General features: G+C 40.2%; 1 protein-coding gene across 2 annotated transcripts in view; it reads right to left on the minus strand.

Moving 5' to 3' along the window:
• Positions 1-1,563, minus strand: part of LOC129091083 (zinc finger MIZ domain-containing protein 1-like) — a 105,173-nt gene extending 103,610 nt beyond the window's left edge. For both annotated transcript variants that reach the window (XM_054598541.1, XM_054598540.1), the window contains exon 1: positions 1,517-1,563. The gene's annotated coding sequence lies outside the window, so the exon portion shown is untranslated. The remainder of the gene's footprint in view (positions 1-1,516) is intronic.
• Positions 1,564-16,764: the final 15,201 nt, after the last annotated feature.

A 16,764-nucleotide genomic window follows, 5' to 3' on the forward strand; every position in this document is an offset into this window, starting at 1 on the left:
TCCTCCTCCTCCGTCTGACACCGCTCTAATATATGACAGAAGAGACTGGAAGTTTGAAGTTTCAGCACCCACAAGCAGTGCTCAGATCAGTGATGAAGCACACGTGCTATTGAGTGGCCCCATGAAGGGATTTGAGTAAAGAGCAATCAAAGGATCAGGTGCATAGAGATGACAGCTTCCAAGTTTCTGAGTGTTGTAAGCAGAGATGCATGTCAGTTCATTGAACAACCCCCTCTCTCCCCCCCCCCCCAAAAAAAAAAGACCCTGACATGAAATATGTAAACAAGCTGCTGGTGTCACCACGGAAGTTTTGGATGCTGCAGAAGCTTTAAGCAGACACGAGGCGAATGAACTCTTCAGCAAAATAACAAAAACAGGAAGAGCTCCGCTGGACATCACAGCAGAATATGAGAGGAGAAACATCTGCACGCGTGTTTCGACTGCTTTCTCCCCCAAAAAACTGAGATTTTCACCAGCAGAAATACAGTGAGTGTATGAACAACACTCCCTCTCTCTCTCTCTCTTTCATTCACAATGGCTAGGGAGGCAGATCATGGGAGCATGGGAGTGTAGTTTACTTTTTTCCACTTGGGCCATGCTTTTTTTTTTTTTTTTTAAAGCTTCCTGGACAGATGTACAGTAAGTGAAAATGAGCCCAGGTCCACATGAGAGCCCCCCCCCACCTTCTCTCTTCCCTTTTTCAATTCCAAACTGGTTCCATATTCACACACAGCAGGAATTTGGGGAGTCAACTTGTTCATAAACCCTTTGCCAGGCTACATCAGCAAAGATACCTCCAGGCTGACATTAACACACTGATATTTAACAGTACACACGTGTGCTCCTGTTCAAACACAAAAGTTCCAATAAATAAAATAAAGAAACCTTTTTTGCTCATGGCATTCAATGAAGAATCCGTGCGACTGCGGTGACCGCTGTCTCGTCCACAGTCCTTCTGCAGCCTGCATGCAAGCACCGATAAACCCACATTAGACAGAACCATGTGCTTGGTGCACATCTGAAACCGAAGGTAAAATAAAAAAAAAGGAAGAAAAAAAAAGCAAGGAGCTATACCAATAAACCATGCGCGCACACAATCACAAATACGCATGATTCATTCTGCAAGCAACAATACAAACGCACACAGGCTGCTACAATGTCGCCTCCAAGCTCCGGCGCTTTGGAGAGATCAACGCGGCATCTGCTCCAAACCAAACGCACAACCTGCCGGCTCGATCCCGGCGGCACAGAGCAGCCTGCTAGTGGAATAAATAAAGCTGCGGTGTTTTTTCTTTTTTATTATCATCATTATTATTATTATTATTATAATAATCACGGGCTCCTCGGTGCCAGTTTCCAAGTGGTCACTCTATTGTTGAGAAAACAAATCTGAGCCCAAAGTGGGAAACAAAAAAACCTTTTTTTTTTTTTTTTTTTTTTTTTTTTTTTTTTTTTTTTATATATACCCGAGACAAACGCGTTGTAGCGCAACACGCACAAGTTTGCAGTTACTCACCGGGTTATTAAGCGGAGAAAGTCCTCGTTAATTTTTTTTTTTTTTTTCCAGGCTCTTGTTTTTTTTAAATATCTTTCCCCCCTCACGGCCACTGAGAACGGGCTCAACGTCAGCGGGTGAGTAACTGAATAGACTCGGAGAGAGCGCAGTAAGTTGAAGTGTCAAATTACATCGGCTATTCTATTACCGAAGGGACCCATGCTCGGTGGCTGCTGACAAAATGTGTCGCGGATTTTTTTTTTTCAACGCGGAGAAGAAGACATGAGGAAGAGGAGAGAGAGAGAGAGAGAGGGAGAGAGAGGGGAGAGAGAGAGGATCCAGCCGGGTCTGTCGAATTGTGGGGATGTTATTTAGGGTGTTTTTTGGGGTGGTTAATATGCACTGACAAGTAGTTTCACACATTAAAGATGGAAAGTTGGCATGCTGGGTATTTTTCTTTTTGGATCTCATTTTATTTAACGGCACTTACTGTTTATTTATTGCAATTTAAAATGAATTATTTATCATAATGGCCTCTTAGGAAAGTCTATGTGTTGATATGAACACACCAGTGTTTACTATTTAATACTAGTAGTTTATAATGAATGAAAAAAAATATATAATAATAATAATAGATAATAGGAAAACAAATTGACACAAAAATGTTTAAATCTATACAGTAAAATCGTAATAATAAAAAAAAACTCATACTACAGCTGCTGAATGAATGTAAGATACAAAGTAAAATAAAAAAAATATTAGAAATATAACAACATCATGAAATACAAATATCTATACAATGTGGAAACAAGAATAATGTTTAGAATAATAATACTATTAATTATTATTATTATTATTATGAAAATCATCATTATGTATCTTTATTACAATTAACACCGTGATTACAATCTGTTTATGTATCTGACTATACCTTATGCGAAACAAACATCAACCATAATACACATAACAGCTTATTAAACACGTGTACGCCCTCACACCGGTGCAGCCGTCCCATGATCCTCCTCGGAGCAAACCGACGCCACCCTCCGTGTTTTGCAGGTCGCCGCTCTCTGATGGAAAGCTCTGAATAACAAAGACATGTTTGAGAGCAGCAGCGGCATCAGCAGCAGCAGCAGCAGTCTGGGCTGAGCGCTGACGTCAAGGAGGGATGACTGGACCAAGCAGCACCCAGACTCCAGTCCACACACACACACACACACACACACACACACACACACACACACACACACACACACACACACACACACACACACACACTGACCTGCTGCTGCCACTGTGACCTGTATGGAAGCACCCCATGTCAGAAGTTAAAATCACACACCCTGTGCCTGCTGTGATTGACTCTTCAGAGTTGGGATGTGATTAGGGGTCAGAATGGAGTTGTCTCTCTTGTGCCCGTATTGGTAGAAGTCGCCATGCAAGTGATATCCACTCTGCTGGTGAGTCCTCCGAAGCCCTGCTTTCCGGCCTGTGTTTCTAACCCCAGCTGTCTATAAGTTAGGGGGAGGGATGGGCCGGAACAATAGGCGCCATTTGTCCTGCTAAAAGGTGACAGGGAGCATTGATTTCCAGGCGTGTAAGCCATCCCTGAATTGGCTAATGTGAACATTTCCCTCTAACGGAGATTGGAAAATTTGAGGTAATTGCGATTCACAGTAGTTGCGTCAGGATGCAGGAGCAAACTTTTTTTTTTTTGTGTGTCCAGGATACCAAAGCCCCGTCGATTTTATTGAGCTGTTCATTAAATAAGGCAATAAAAGTCCTGCATGTTCAATAGGGGAGTGTTGCAAGGTGCGACACAAACAGCTTACGTCTATAGGAGAATGCTACTATATTAAAGATAGTAGGAAACAAAGAACAAACTGGCAACAGACAAACAACTAAAGTTACTAAAGATACCTAAATCAGTAATTATTTAGTCCAATTAAAGCCAGCCAGTTATTTTAGCTGAGTCTGCAGTGCCACATGAGGTAAGTTTGTATATAAATTGGCTTCTAACAATTAAAACCCAAATGCTTTTTGAGTATGAGGCAAAATGTTGTACCACTGAAGATGGAGAAGCTTAGATCTAGATCATACATTTAATTTTAAATACAGCCGTTGGGTGATCTCGCTGAAAGGACTTCATAAATAGTGGCCTATTAAGAAGCTTAAAATAGCTCCCATTCACCAATTTGTCTCAGGCCACTTGAGCTTGTCACACTCAGCTGGAAGAGCTACAGGTATTCATGAGGGGGATGTCATGTGTGATCAAATATGTGATCAAAGTACTTTTCCTTTTCCTTGGCTGAGCTACAACCGTTAAAATTCAGAGTCAATATAGCCACACAATCAGAATTTAATGAGGTGATGCATCTTTCACCCAATGATATATAAAAAAAAAAAAAAAAAAAAAAAAAAAAAAAACATAACTTCCTCATTAACTGGTGATGTAAAATCTTCCCAATAGTGTTCCTCTGAGGTTTCGAGAGGGATCACCCTGTCAGACCTGTGATCACAGTGTTGTGACACCTTCTCTTTCAAAACGATGTGACATTTGCGATGTGTGAGGGGCGTGCTGGTGCTGCTCTTAAGACCGTCACTCGTCAACAAGATCTACCTGATTGTCAGCATTTTCCTCTCATAAGTTTGTGGATGGATATTACGAAAAACCTTTCTGATTTGAAGCTGCACTGATTTAAAAGTTTTTTATTAACTATGTAAAAAAAGAATTATGTATAAAATAAAAAGGGGTCGCTGCAACAGGATTATCATCTTGATTTTATGTATTTTTGGAATATTAACGTGGTGACACTGGACAGTCTTTAACATAAATCACAATATTTCCCCAGCCTCAGCCAAATAGATTTTTCGTCTAAACCTAATTACACAGTTTTTAGGAGGCAGGGTTGACTGATAACTCATATATATGTTTCATAAAGGCCATGTATTGAAGTCTAGGTCATTTACCAGATATTTGTCATATAGGTGAATGGACTGAACAGGTGGACGTAGAAACACTGAGGCTGCATGATTTTGTGAGTTAAATCTGAATGAGTTGGATCTACTTTTTATCTAAAGGGGGAATTGTGTAATGCCAAGTTACCTGACATAAATAGGGGGCAGCATTTCTCCTCCCCTACTGGGTCCATACAATTTAAACTTACAGTCATTAGCTAATAAAAGAGGGTCAGACCCTTGAAGCTGGGGTTTGGGCTTTCTGTATTTGGGCTAACTGCTAACTGAGGCTCCATCTCCCGGAGACTAGAGTGCCCGTCGTTTTTCTCATTTCTGCCACTTTGTATTTAATTATAAAAACAAACCATCAAAACACACGTGGAAAATGGATGTATTATTGACAAGCCCTCAGGGCAGCTCTACTTCTTCGTCCTCTCCTGTTAAACTGGACGCTACAGTGACTCACTTATGAGGAACAAGTGGGATTTCCAGACAGGATGGGCTAAGACTAGCTGGTTAGCATGCTCATTTTAGTAGATATCTCAGCAAATCATTACATAGACATATTTAACATAACATCAACACTGTAACCCTTTCAAATTGTTGATAATGTTAGTTTATGGTTTAAATGTTTGAACTAAAATTCTGGCCATATTTTGCACATTTAACATCCAAGTTTCAATGATATAAATATTCTTGCATTTCTCCACTAATACTTTTCTTCCTCTGAGATTATATTTGCCACATGGAGACTAACCCTCTTAGAGAATTACAAATCACACCGTTGCTGCTGGACCTGCACGCCCTGCCGCTCCTTACATGAAGAAAAAAAAAACAGCACAATGTGATCTTTGAGAGTGTGGGCAGGGAGATGTCTGTGTTTTCATTTACAGTTCCCACCTGGTTTATGAATGAACAACCGGCAGGCTCCAGAGACCAGCCCACATCCTCCGCAACCAACCAACCGCTGGCCCTCTTCCAGTCCAAATGTGTTCACTGTGCACACTTTACTCTGCTGGGGGACAGAGAGCTCATGCTGCTCGGTGGTGTGTGGAGGGAGATGGCGTTGGAGTCATGCATTCCTAAGGGTCTACTTAATTGCGATGCCCAAGAGCCGCTCCGGCAAATTTGACTTCACTTTCTTTCGCTGGAACATGAAGATTTCACTTAAATTGTCACTGCAGATAACAGCTTTTGTGCTTTTTTTTTTTTTTACCAAGCACCTTCCCAAACAACTGTGTTGTATTGGGGGAGGGGGGGTGTTGTATTATGGTATGTGTGCGACCTGGTGACAGCGCCGCAGACCGAGCAGGAGTCTGGTCAACAAATAGGATTGCAAAGGATGGAGGAAATCAGCAGGGCACTGAGGAGGAGGAGGAGGAGGAGGAGGAGGAGGAGGAGGAGGAGGAGGAGGAGGAGGAGGAGGAGGGAGGAAGAGGGACGGGGCTTTGCAAACAGGAGACAACTATTGCCTTCCATTTGACAAAAAGACATGAGGGAGATGTGATAAACCCCACTGATTCTCATTACAGCAGGAGAGGCGGACAGAAAGAGACCAGACATACCTAGACAGGTTGTGGTGAAACCTCCTGATGATTTCCTCTCCTTGTTTTTTTTTTTCTTCCTTCAGACTTGTTTTGAGCAGCACCAGCAGAAAAAAGCTGGCTGCCGGCACCCCATGCTGCTCTGCTTTTGGGGGAACGGAGAGCCAATCAATGTGTGCTCACAAAGGAGGAAGAGCATTCAGAAAGCCAACTGTTCCCTCAGGCCCATGGGCAAGGAAGAAGTGGGAGAGACAGAGGGAGACAGTGCAGGGAGAGAAAGAGGCGAGGGGGTTGACAACATGTTTCCTTTGCTGCTATATACTGAGAGGAACAACATGATCACTGCAACACTGACATGCAGCAACTATGAGACTGGCTCCGGTTCACTGAAAGGCACAAACGGAATAATGCTTGTTCACGGAACCTCACAATAGAGATGCTGCTAGTGAATAATTTCATTTACAATTAATCTATTTATCATTTTTGATTAGTCCATGAGTAGTTCAGCCTACAGAATCCAAAAAATAGTGAAAATGCATAGGTAACATTGAAAAATTGCAACCAAAGCCCAAAAATTGTAAATCAACAATAATGTTGGTGGAACCAAGGAAAGTTTGGCATCTTAACTTATATGTAATAATGACCTCTATATGACCCCAGAACTCAGATTTATAAATTCTACAGTAATAGATAAAAGCAGCAGAATGTTTTCTCTCCAATACATTGGACATTTAACAAAACAGTAACATTTTCTGCCAGTTTTCTAATACATTAAAGAGGCACTCCACTGATTCAGGCTCACACTCCCATTAAGTTAAGTTATATGTCAGAGATTGGTTAAAATTGAAGCCCTCATCTTTCAAACTGCACATTCCAATTCAATTAGGCTTTTCAAAAAGTCCTTCAAACAAAACGTCAAAATACACAGTTTGTAAAATTCCATCTAGAACGACCTGAAACTGTTTCAAATCACTGATGAAAAAATTAATCAGTTTCATGATGTAGCAAGGTTTGGGCAAAAATCAATGTGGTCAGGGTTAGAGGAAGATCATGGTTTTAGCTTGGAGTCCTTTAGTTGTCATGGTGACATAAAAACGTGGTCAGGTTAGGGCTAAGGGGCAGAGTTAGAGAAACCAGAACCTTGGAGGACATGACACAGCTGTTTTAAAAAGACTAGTTGTGCTACCCCTGATGAGAAAAGTGATTTTGATGTGCATAATCTGTCCTACTTTCATCATTTCAGCTCCTACTGAATAATAACGAAATATAATATCTTATAATGCGGAAAAAAAGCAGCATTTTTGCTTTTTAAATTGCTTAAATGAATAATCGTGAAAGAAAAAATGTTGATTATTTTTCTGCCTGTAGACTAACCGGACAATCAACCATTAGTTCAACTCATATTTGGTGACCATGAAATACAATTAAGTATAAAAACTTTTGACTGTTTTGTTTCTAAGACTGTTGTCACTTTTATGCTGCCGTCTTGGTCAGGACTTTCTCGAAAACTAGATTTTAAATCTCAATTGCACTACCCTGGTAAAATAAGAAAAAAAATGTGATTATCAACTAGATTATTCAAAATGAAAACTTGCTCATAAACCCACAAAAAGTTGTGTCTTTCATGCCTCCATCAGTTTTTTATGCAGTTTCTGGTTTCCTTAAAGTATAGGCAGTGACCTGTAGATCACAATATATACTTAGTGAATACAAAATCATCCTTTTAAACAATACTCTTGACATAATACCTTATTAACTCTTAGTGGAACATAGCAAGAGAAATGAAAAGGACCTTTAAAACAAAGCATGTGATATTACATAAACCTTTTCAGTATATTCTTTAGCACATCTTTGATTTTAACAACCATTTTTCAACACAGTATACTGAAATTATTATTCTATTTTTCATGATTGGTCAATTACTTGTTTCACCTTGTACTCAACAATATGTGTATTTTTATTTATGGATGCTGTTCAGATATTTGTTGACTTTATGGCACAGTGAACCTGTTGAACTATACTCTATGTGTGGGTTATAGATGTTTTGTCATGCACTGGGAATTAGGTATAATTTGCGTCAAACCATCTCTGCGTGACAGATTTGGTTATCAGTGGGTGTTCCACTTAATAAAATCACTTAGTGTAACAATTCCCATCTTGACACCCCTCTGTTCCCTCTCTTAGGAAAAGCTGTAGGTATATTGGAGTTTTTTTTGTTTTGTTTTCCTTTTATGTATTACCTGACAGGAGGTTAACTAGCTATTTCCAGCCCCATTATTCTCCTGTAACTCCAGGGCAGAGTGAAAAGTCAATTATAGTCAAAGCATACTGTGTTTGTCAGAATCCCAGGCTTGTGATCTCCTCTGCTGAATCGTTATCCACTAAATGTAAGTGTTTAATTATTAGCAAGACATTATAGGGCTTAATGAGTTACCACAGTAAATTGCATTGCGGTTTCATATGCAATAATAATAATAATAAAAAAAGGATCTCACAAAGATGGCAGTTCCTCAATGATTTGAGAGCTAGTCTGTCCAACGCTGTGACATTTAAGGAAGATGCTCTCCTTTTCTTTATCGTAGACGATGGGTTCCAGCTCCTCAGCTGGGAAATGTCACATGTTTTTTAAGGTCAGGTTGAATCTCTTCAGTTATTTTTCATCACAGGGGCTTAGCTTATCAATTCCCTCTTGTGATAATTTACTGCTACGACAGATGTCAACAAACATGTTCTAAGATAGCGGAGATCTACAGTGTTATTCAAAAGTAGAAAGAAGATTCTCAACTATTTTCTTCTCAACTGGTCAACATCCACCGTCAGTTGGTGATTTCTCACTTTTCACAGAATAACTCGCACCAAACCCCCAAAGAGCAGAAGTGAACTTGCTGTCCAGTGAGCTGTGCCACTTTACTAAAAATGCATCATGTTGCTTCATTGCATTGAGATCTCCTCCACAATGGATGTCTCGTGTGTTATTGTGGGTGGGAATTGGTGAGTGCAGAAAGAAGCCCTTGCTGTTTTTCAATGAACTTATACAAAACTCTGCTGTTTTCCTCTGATGTTTTAGAGCGCTAAAAAGTTTGAAATAAAAGAGAAATAAAACTCTATAGGATGGATTTTTCCAGCTGACCTGCATGACTTGTCCCCTTTCAGACTTTTTAGTACACTAATGATCTCATGTTTTCACAGATGTCTGTCATGTGACCCTTTGGTAACAAGGGTGTGCTGTATGTACAGAGCAGGTCAATCACCTGGTGACAAGGTGTCCAACTAATACTAAGAAAGTATTTTTCTTTCTACTTTCAGTGTTTTTTCAGAAACAAGAAGTGTAAAGGGTTACAGTTTGAAATTGAAGGTCCAGTTGCATTGTGGGTTATGTAGGCGGCAGGTTTTGATGAAGAAGATGATGTGGAATATAAAAGATTATATCTCCGGTTCTGCTGCAGGAGAAACAATTTAGATTTTGTCCGTACTGTCCTTAAAGACTGGGTGTGGTGTCACATCTAAAAATTACAATGTATCATTGAAGATCACCAAATGCATCAAGTCATGATGCAGCAAAATCATTCACACTTCATTTTAATGTAGTGTATTTTAATGTTAATCCCCAAGACCCTACAAAAGAAATACAGAGGATGTGAATAGCCCTCATTCTATTTATTCCTAAAATATTTTCCTGAACATAATGCCACGAGAGCAGGGACCTTTTGATGCAACTTCCTATGTAATGCATCTTAATGAGCTTATCCTAGAATCAGTCATTGCTGTATTAGACAGTGGGGGGTTAATAATGGGAGAGGTGCAACAACTGGTGAAGCCCCATGGAGTGCATCAGTAGTACCTGGTTGCGGAACCACACATACAAACACACACACACACTTGTACAGACACCCTCATGACAACATCTACTTCTGGTGCTTTACAATGTCCCTCATCCACCAGTCTGTTTGGCAGGGGTTGCTGGGCAACAGGCTGCGTAAACATGGCACCTGACATGTCAAAAGAGAGAGCAACCAGGCGCTCAGGCACTTGTCTGTGTAGCTCTCTCCACTCCGCTAAAACATGCACTTATTGTAGAACATAAAAGCACTCTCCAACATGTGTACACGTATTATATAAATATAAGCATATTTCTTAGTTACAATACTTTATTCAAAGACATTTTTGGAGGTCTCATTGGAGATGCCATTTATTAATAAGCATTTGAGTCAGCATAGAGATGGATTAAGATGGATAAAAGAGCAGTGTCTCACAATAAGTGGGCCTTGTATACAGGGACTTTATCAGGAGATCTGATAAAGATCTGAATCATCATAATTGCATAACATTTGCAAGGAAAGTCAAAAATAAACACAGTAAACCCTTTTCACAACTGCAGGAGAATACTTGTGGAATAAACTGTGGTAAATCTTGCTCTATTATAGCTTGGCCAGAATTCTCTTGGTGGTCCGTATTAACATACCTTACCCTAGTGGTCACCAAGTCACAATAAAGGTTCAAATCCCACACTGTTAATGTAGAAGTAGCCTATACACTGAGACTTTTTGCTTTTCACAAAGATGACTTTAAACTCCACTTCATGTAATGCTTATTCCAGCCTTGTCTCATAAAACAATGACATTCAAATACAACAACAGTGCATTGTCAACTATATTTCGAGGGAAACACATTTTGTGTATCTTGACGTATCAGAAACATGTTTTTAGTGATATTCTGGGTGGTCTTGGCGGGTCAACGCAAGACTTTCCCACAGGAGACTGTGCTGTTTGTGTCTTTAGTGAAACTAAGATATTGCTATGACTTATTTGATATATGTTCGTAACTTAAATAACGTAACAAACACACTTATTTTAAACCAAACCCTGATGTTTTACTAAACCTAACCACGTATTTAAAACAGCAACCAGTATACTTTCCCCTAGAGACACAATTGACAATACAGTTTAGTTGTATAGGAATGTTATTTTGTAGAGGGTTGTACATTACCATGAATGTTTAGCTCTTTACACATGGTCTGTACCTTTATTGTTCTTTTCCTAAAGTCAATTCTTTTATTTTTTACTGATTTTCGTGTCACTGTGGGCAATTCAAGGAGAGGCCTTCACATTGATCTGTTTCCTACAAAAGACACGAGTTCAGAAACAAGATGGATTTCATATATCTATTATTTGATGTGACTCGCACTCTTTAAGTGAATATAGATTTTCTGCCACTGATTCTGGGAGTTAGGTAGGGCTGAAGATCCCCTGCCTCTAAAGGTTGCACCTAGTGGATTTTCTCTGCTCGCTAGGATCACAGACTAAAAGGTTGCACTGTACTGTATAAACTTTAAGCTGACATTTATCTTTGTGGTAGCGATAAAATCCTGTTTTCCAACACCAAAACTTTGTCCTAATGATTAGTTCCGTCTTAGGTGAGTGAATATAGCAGCAGGAACATTCAGCAGGATTTGTCCAAAATGTTTTCCATTTCAGCCAGATTAAATTGCATGTGAGTCCACCGTCCCCATTTGCACAATATATTCTGCAGCCACAATGTGGACAGCATGCAGCGTTAGCACCATTAGTGTGCAAGACGGTCCACAAATCATCTCCTCAGTCCTTCCATCTAACTCCCTGCATTTGGCTGGCACTGATAAGGCCCCGCCGAAATGACCAGGGGGTCACAATTTCACCACTGAAGTCGACAGCAGAGATAGACCACTGTGTACATCAAAGTGTAACTTCAGGCTGTCTCTGCAGTGTTGTCATTTCCCAGGCAGTGGGATGTTTTGAATTAATCATAAAAACATGGAGTGAGAGATAGCTCAGAGATAGTTGTGAGGGCTGAAACTCCTCTTGGCCTCCATTTCTGACACATTGTCAAAACATTCATGAGGTCTAAATACATTTCTTGTGTAATAATAGAATGTCACATCCCAATAGAGTGACAGTAGTGATTACTCTATTTTTACAGCAATTACCTGCAGATGAACTCCTGACTAAATGTCAGGAATAGTTTTGGATTGGTATTGGTGCTATAGGCATTTATGTTTCAGAGTATGTATATGATATATGTCTTGGATTGAAGGAAGTAGGGGAATAGAATTAAGGGCATTTTTAACAGCAAAATGTTGTACAAAAATGAATTCATTTCAATGGAATCAGTAGTTTTGCTTCGGAGGCAAGTAAATGTGCACACGACATTTTTGTAGAATTTGACTTTGTTGCCATTAATTTATTGCAAACTCTCAGTGCTGACGTTTGATGCGATTGCGAGCATTTAAAAATTGAGGAAGCTGTCATGTCGGTTGTGTCTCACTATCTTGTTTTATCTAACACATCTTTAAGTATAAACTGCTCCACAAGTGAGATACCGCATAGTCTGCAATAATGTGTGAGACAAGATAATCCTTTATTAGTACATTTTGCAAAAATGTAGAACTATTCCTTTAATGAAGGGATTGCGCTGTAACTAACTGTACAGTTATGTTCAGTCTCAGAGAGTTTTGCAGTGATTTTCCTTTCCAGGGTTAAAGATAATAGGTTATTGTTGCAGTATATAATAATAATATAATAAGGTTTTCTGTCTAAGCACTTAATCATTTCCTCTTAATAAGGGATTATGTGTACTTTGTATCGATTCTACCTCATTTCAGGAACATCGTTCTCCAAATCTCAGGCAAATCTCAGGCAACAACATACAATGTAATAAATTAATTTGGAATTCCAACACTACAGTTCACTAAGTTACTGATAAGATCAAAATCATTTCAAGATAGAAGATATTAATACATCAGTGCAGCATCTGGCATGAAAGGTTGCACCAGTCATAAAGGATTGAAATGTGTGTGTATGTGTGTGGATCTAGTGTGTGTAGAATTGATTTGTAAATAAATTCTTGACAATTCCTTTCAAACTAAGTGAAATAAATCCCATTCGGAGCAACAAGCTGCTGGCACAGCCTTTTGTTTGTCCATGACTAAACAAACAGGGGCTGGAACATTGAATTAGCCTCTGTGTTGTGTGAGTGTTGTCGTGTGTGTGTGTGTGTGTGTGTGTGTGTGTGTGTGTGTGTGTGTGTGTGTGTGTGTGTGTGTGTGTGTGTGTGTGTGTGTGTGTGTGTGTGTGTGTGTGTGTGTGTGTGTGTGTGTGTAACAAATCACAGCTATAACTGTCATGTTAAGAAGTCAGAATTCAGCTTGAAGGGATTTTCTTTTTCATTACCAATGAACACTATGGAAATAAATGATGTTGAATATTATTATGATATGTTATTTTCTTATTTATTTATTTACATATATAAATAACCTATAATCTATTTAATGTTTTTATTTATTTATATTTAGTCATCTGTGTTTTATCTCAGCCAGGATTATCATGCAATTAATTTGCGTGAGTGAGCGTGAGCACCTCTGTGTCTGTCCACACCAAGTGGAGTAGACCTGTCTAGTTTGAATAGTGTGTCTTGTCCATATTTTTCCATGTATGTGTATTGTTTCATGACAGTAGAAACACAAACAAGTGTGCATAAAATAAAACTTACTGAGCGTAGAAAAGCTTAGACAACAGCAGTTAATTAAAGTGATATTAGCAGACACATTATGATGAAGTGCCTAAATAACAAGTGTGAACAGCGGAAAGCCACTCATGCTTGAGGTCCAGCAGGACACTTGACACCACACAAGGACATCCTGAGGGCACTGCAACAACCAAAACACACACACACACACACACACACACACACACACACACACATTCATGCACACAAACAATGATGCACCGATGCACTGAACCTTAAGACCTTGGAGAAGCTAAACCATCCTCATTTCAGCGTTATGTCGGTGCCAACTGTCAGAGGTGCCTCTTGCCGTTCCATAATGATGATCAAGCGCTTCAATCCACGAGGCTTTTCTCTTTTTCCCCTCTGCTGGGAGCTGTGTTTGCCAAATGATAAAAGGCTTTTTATGATCCTACTATTCTCTTCCTATATGTGTTGTTTGACATATGTTGTCCCCTATATTTCACTGACCCCTCCTTGAACTCAATACATCCATTTAATGCAGTGGATAAATGGCAAGGAGCAGGTCTCTGCTCTGGGACCTCTTGGCACTCAGCTCGGTGCTGAAAGAACACTTATCCCCACTCACCCACATCAAATTCATTTTCTGGCATTGACGCGGAGCAGCACCGTGGTCAGATCATTCCGAGTCAAGGTAAACTGCCAATAGTACACGCCATGAAACAAGATGAAACATGAAATATGTTGGCACACAATGAGCAGTGTGTGTCTCCTTCACGTTCTTCCCCTCACTTCCTCTCATTTTCTCTCCCTCTCAGTCACTTGAGCTTTAGTGGCGGCATAACCCCCCGAAAGGCAATTACCATGACAACAGCAGTCAGGATTTGCACCACAGTAATTAGTGCCGTTAAAAAAAAAAAAAAAAAAGGAGGGAAGTATGCGTTTTGTCTGAGAATTGATTTGACACACATCAGAGTGTAAGGTGCAGCTCACGGGATGAACCCGTGGCGACAAGCGAGGAGGTAAAAACATCTCTGAGCACACAAAGAGAAAAGCAGAAGGCTAGCTGTGTCGGGTCAGTGCATTAAGATCTCCATTAATCACTATGATACAGTGGAACCAATGAATAGAGCAGCCACGTCTCTGTGGAAGTGATGTCATGCTCATGTCCGTAGTAAAAAATGATGGTGGAAAAAGGGGCTGCTAGTCTCGGCAGGGCTGCAAAAAAAAAAATCATAAAACATCATCTGATGAAGAGACTCTTTCTTCAAGTATGTAAACAGCGGCTGCGGCCCTTGATTCCTCAGCGGGGAGAGAAAGTGGGAGGGCCATTTGTTTTCTTTTTTCCCTCATTCTTGTTGAAATTCCCAACGTAGTGCATTCTGAATCTCATTGCCCTGGATAGCAGCTCGTTGGAGGTGTGTGCAGGCTCACCTCCAGCCTTGCTCAGCCGCTGTAATAGATGTGTTTGTTGCTAAGTGGCGGTTGTAATGGGATGCTTGTTTGCCTTGCTCGGTGCACTTTCATCCTTCACTGTAGTGCTAATGCCACGCAGCAATTTGTCTCATGGCTGCAGAGCTTTGCGCTAGGCGAAGAAAAACAAAGACGCTGGGAGTCGGGCGTCATTTTATCACTTGCACATTCGAATGTATGTTGTACATGTGAGTATTCGTGTAATCATTTGCCACTAATTGGGTGTGTGAAAGAGACAAATCCCTTTTTTTGTTTCATGCTGCCTTTGTGCACAAAAGGTGCAGGTTGTCCAGATGGAGAAGAAGCCCCGTCGGTTGCAGTCCAGTGCTGAAATGCCACACACGCTTCAGTGTTCCATAAATAGAGGAGAGTGAGAGATGGGCAAAGGTGGAAGGAAGGGTAAAGATAGCACCGGGTCTCATCCCACACACTCAGATTGTCACCAGCCTCAATGAATCATCCAATCATGGATAATCTTCATTGCTTGCCTCCAAAGAAAAAGTCCCTGCTGCCGTCTCACAAACACTCCACGCAGTAATTCCAAGAGGCCCCTTAATGTCGTGCACAGTTATTGCTGTTGTCAATGCATCATTTATATGTCTGAGTATCTTGGCCTCCACACAGGATGACCTGAGGTCAGCCCCTGGTGTCATGAAATATTCAGCATCTCGCAAAGCAGAGACAGGCTTCTTTAGTTTTCAGTACGATGAAGTGAAACCCTCTTTGTCACAGCATCATTAAAGACAGTCAGATGCTGCCGCAATACTGGTGCAGATCCTGCAGCAGAGTGTGTGTGTGTGTGTGTGTGTGTGTGTGTGTGTGTGTGTGTGTGTGTGTGTGTGTGTGTGTGTGTGTGTGTGTGTGTGTGTGTGTGTGTGTGTGTGTGTGTGGTGTGGTGGAAACACTCCACGTTTCCTGTAATTGACATTTAATTTAATTAGATGTAATCATCGGATGGTGCATTCTTGTGAGTTGCAGCCACGACCTGGATATGTGGATTTGTTCAGAGAATTCTGGAGCATTAAAGAATCTGTAACCTCTTTTGTTCAGGACATGTGCTGTTTACTCCTAATATAATACGTGTCCCGAACTCAGGACAATGTGTTAAGTGTATTTTCACAGGATTATTATCATGAAAAAATAAAACACATTGCAATGCAATGTCAAAGATGTTCAGTTATCTCAGTGTACTCAAGTCTAATGCCTCACCTTTTATCATCTTGTTCCTTTCTAACCTGTTTAATTACGGTTGTGGGCAACAGTTGAAATGGTTTTGCCACATCCCACTATTGCGGTATTTTCTGTCTGTTTATTTTACACGTGGTGGATTGAAACATAGCCAGCGATGAGGCTTAAGTGGAATCCATGCTATGTTTTCATAAGTGGGCAATGCAAGAGACCCTGAGGAGGCTCTGATTTCATGTCATAATGGGACCCAGCTGTCAGAAACAGAAACCAAATTCTTTGTCAACACATGTATTTTCCACTCTGTTTCATAGTAAGTCACACCAATGAGCGCTAAAAGTACCATTTGTCTAATGGTAAATACATTGGATAATTGGCCCAATTTTAAGTAGGTGTCACCTGGGTTTCACAAGAAAACAAGTTAAGGTAATAATCAGTGACATTTTCAGGAAAATGCTTAAATAATCCCCTATTTGCTGCTGTTTATAGTCAATTAGTATAACACAAATGATTTGAAAGTTTATACCTTATATTTCTTATATTTGCAGATTTATCTGCATGCTGTTGGGTCAAATAAAAAGAATGCTACAGAGATACTACAACATATGT

Source organism: Anoplopoma fimbria, chromosome 5 (genome assembly GCF_027596085.1).
Source record: "Anoplopoma fimbria isolate UVic2021 breed Golden Eagle Sablefish chromosome 5, Afim_UVic_2022, whole genome shotgun sequence".
Classification (NCBI taxonomy): Eukaryota; Metazoa; Chordata; class Actinopteri; order Perciformes; family Anoplopomatidae; genus Anoplopoma; species Anoplopoma fimbria.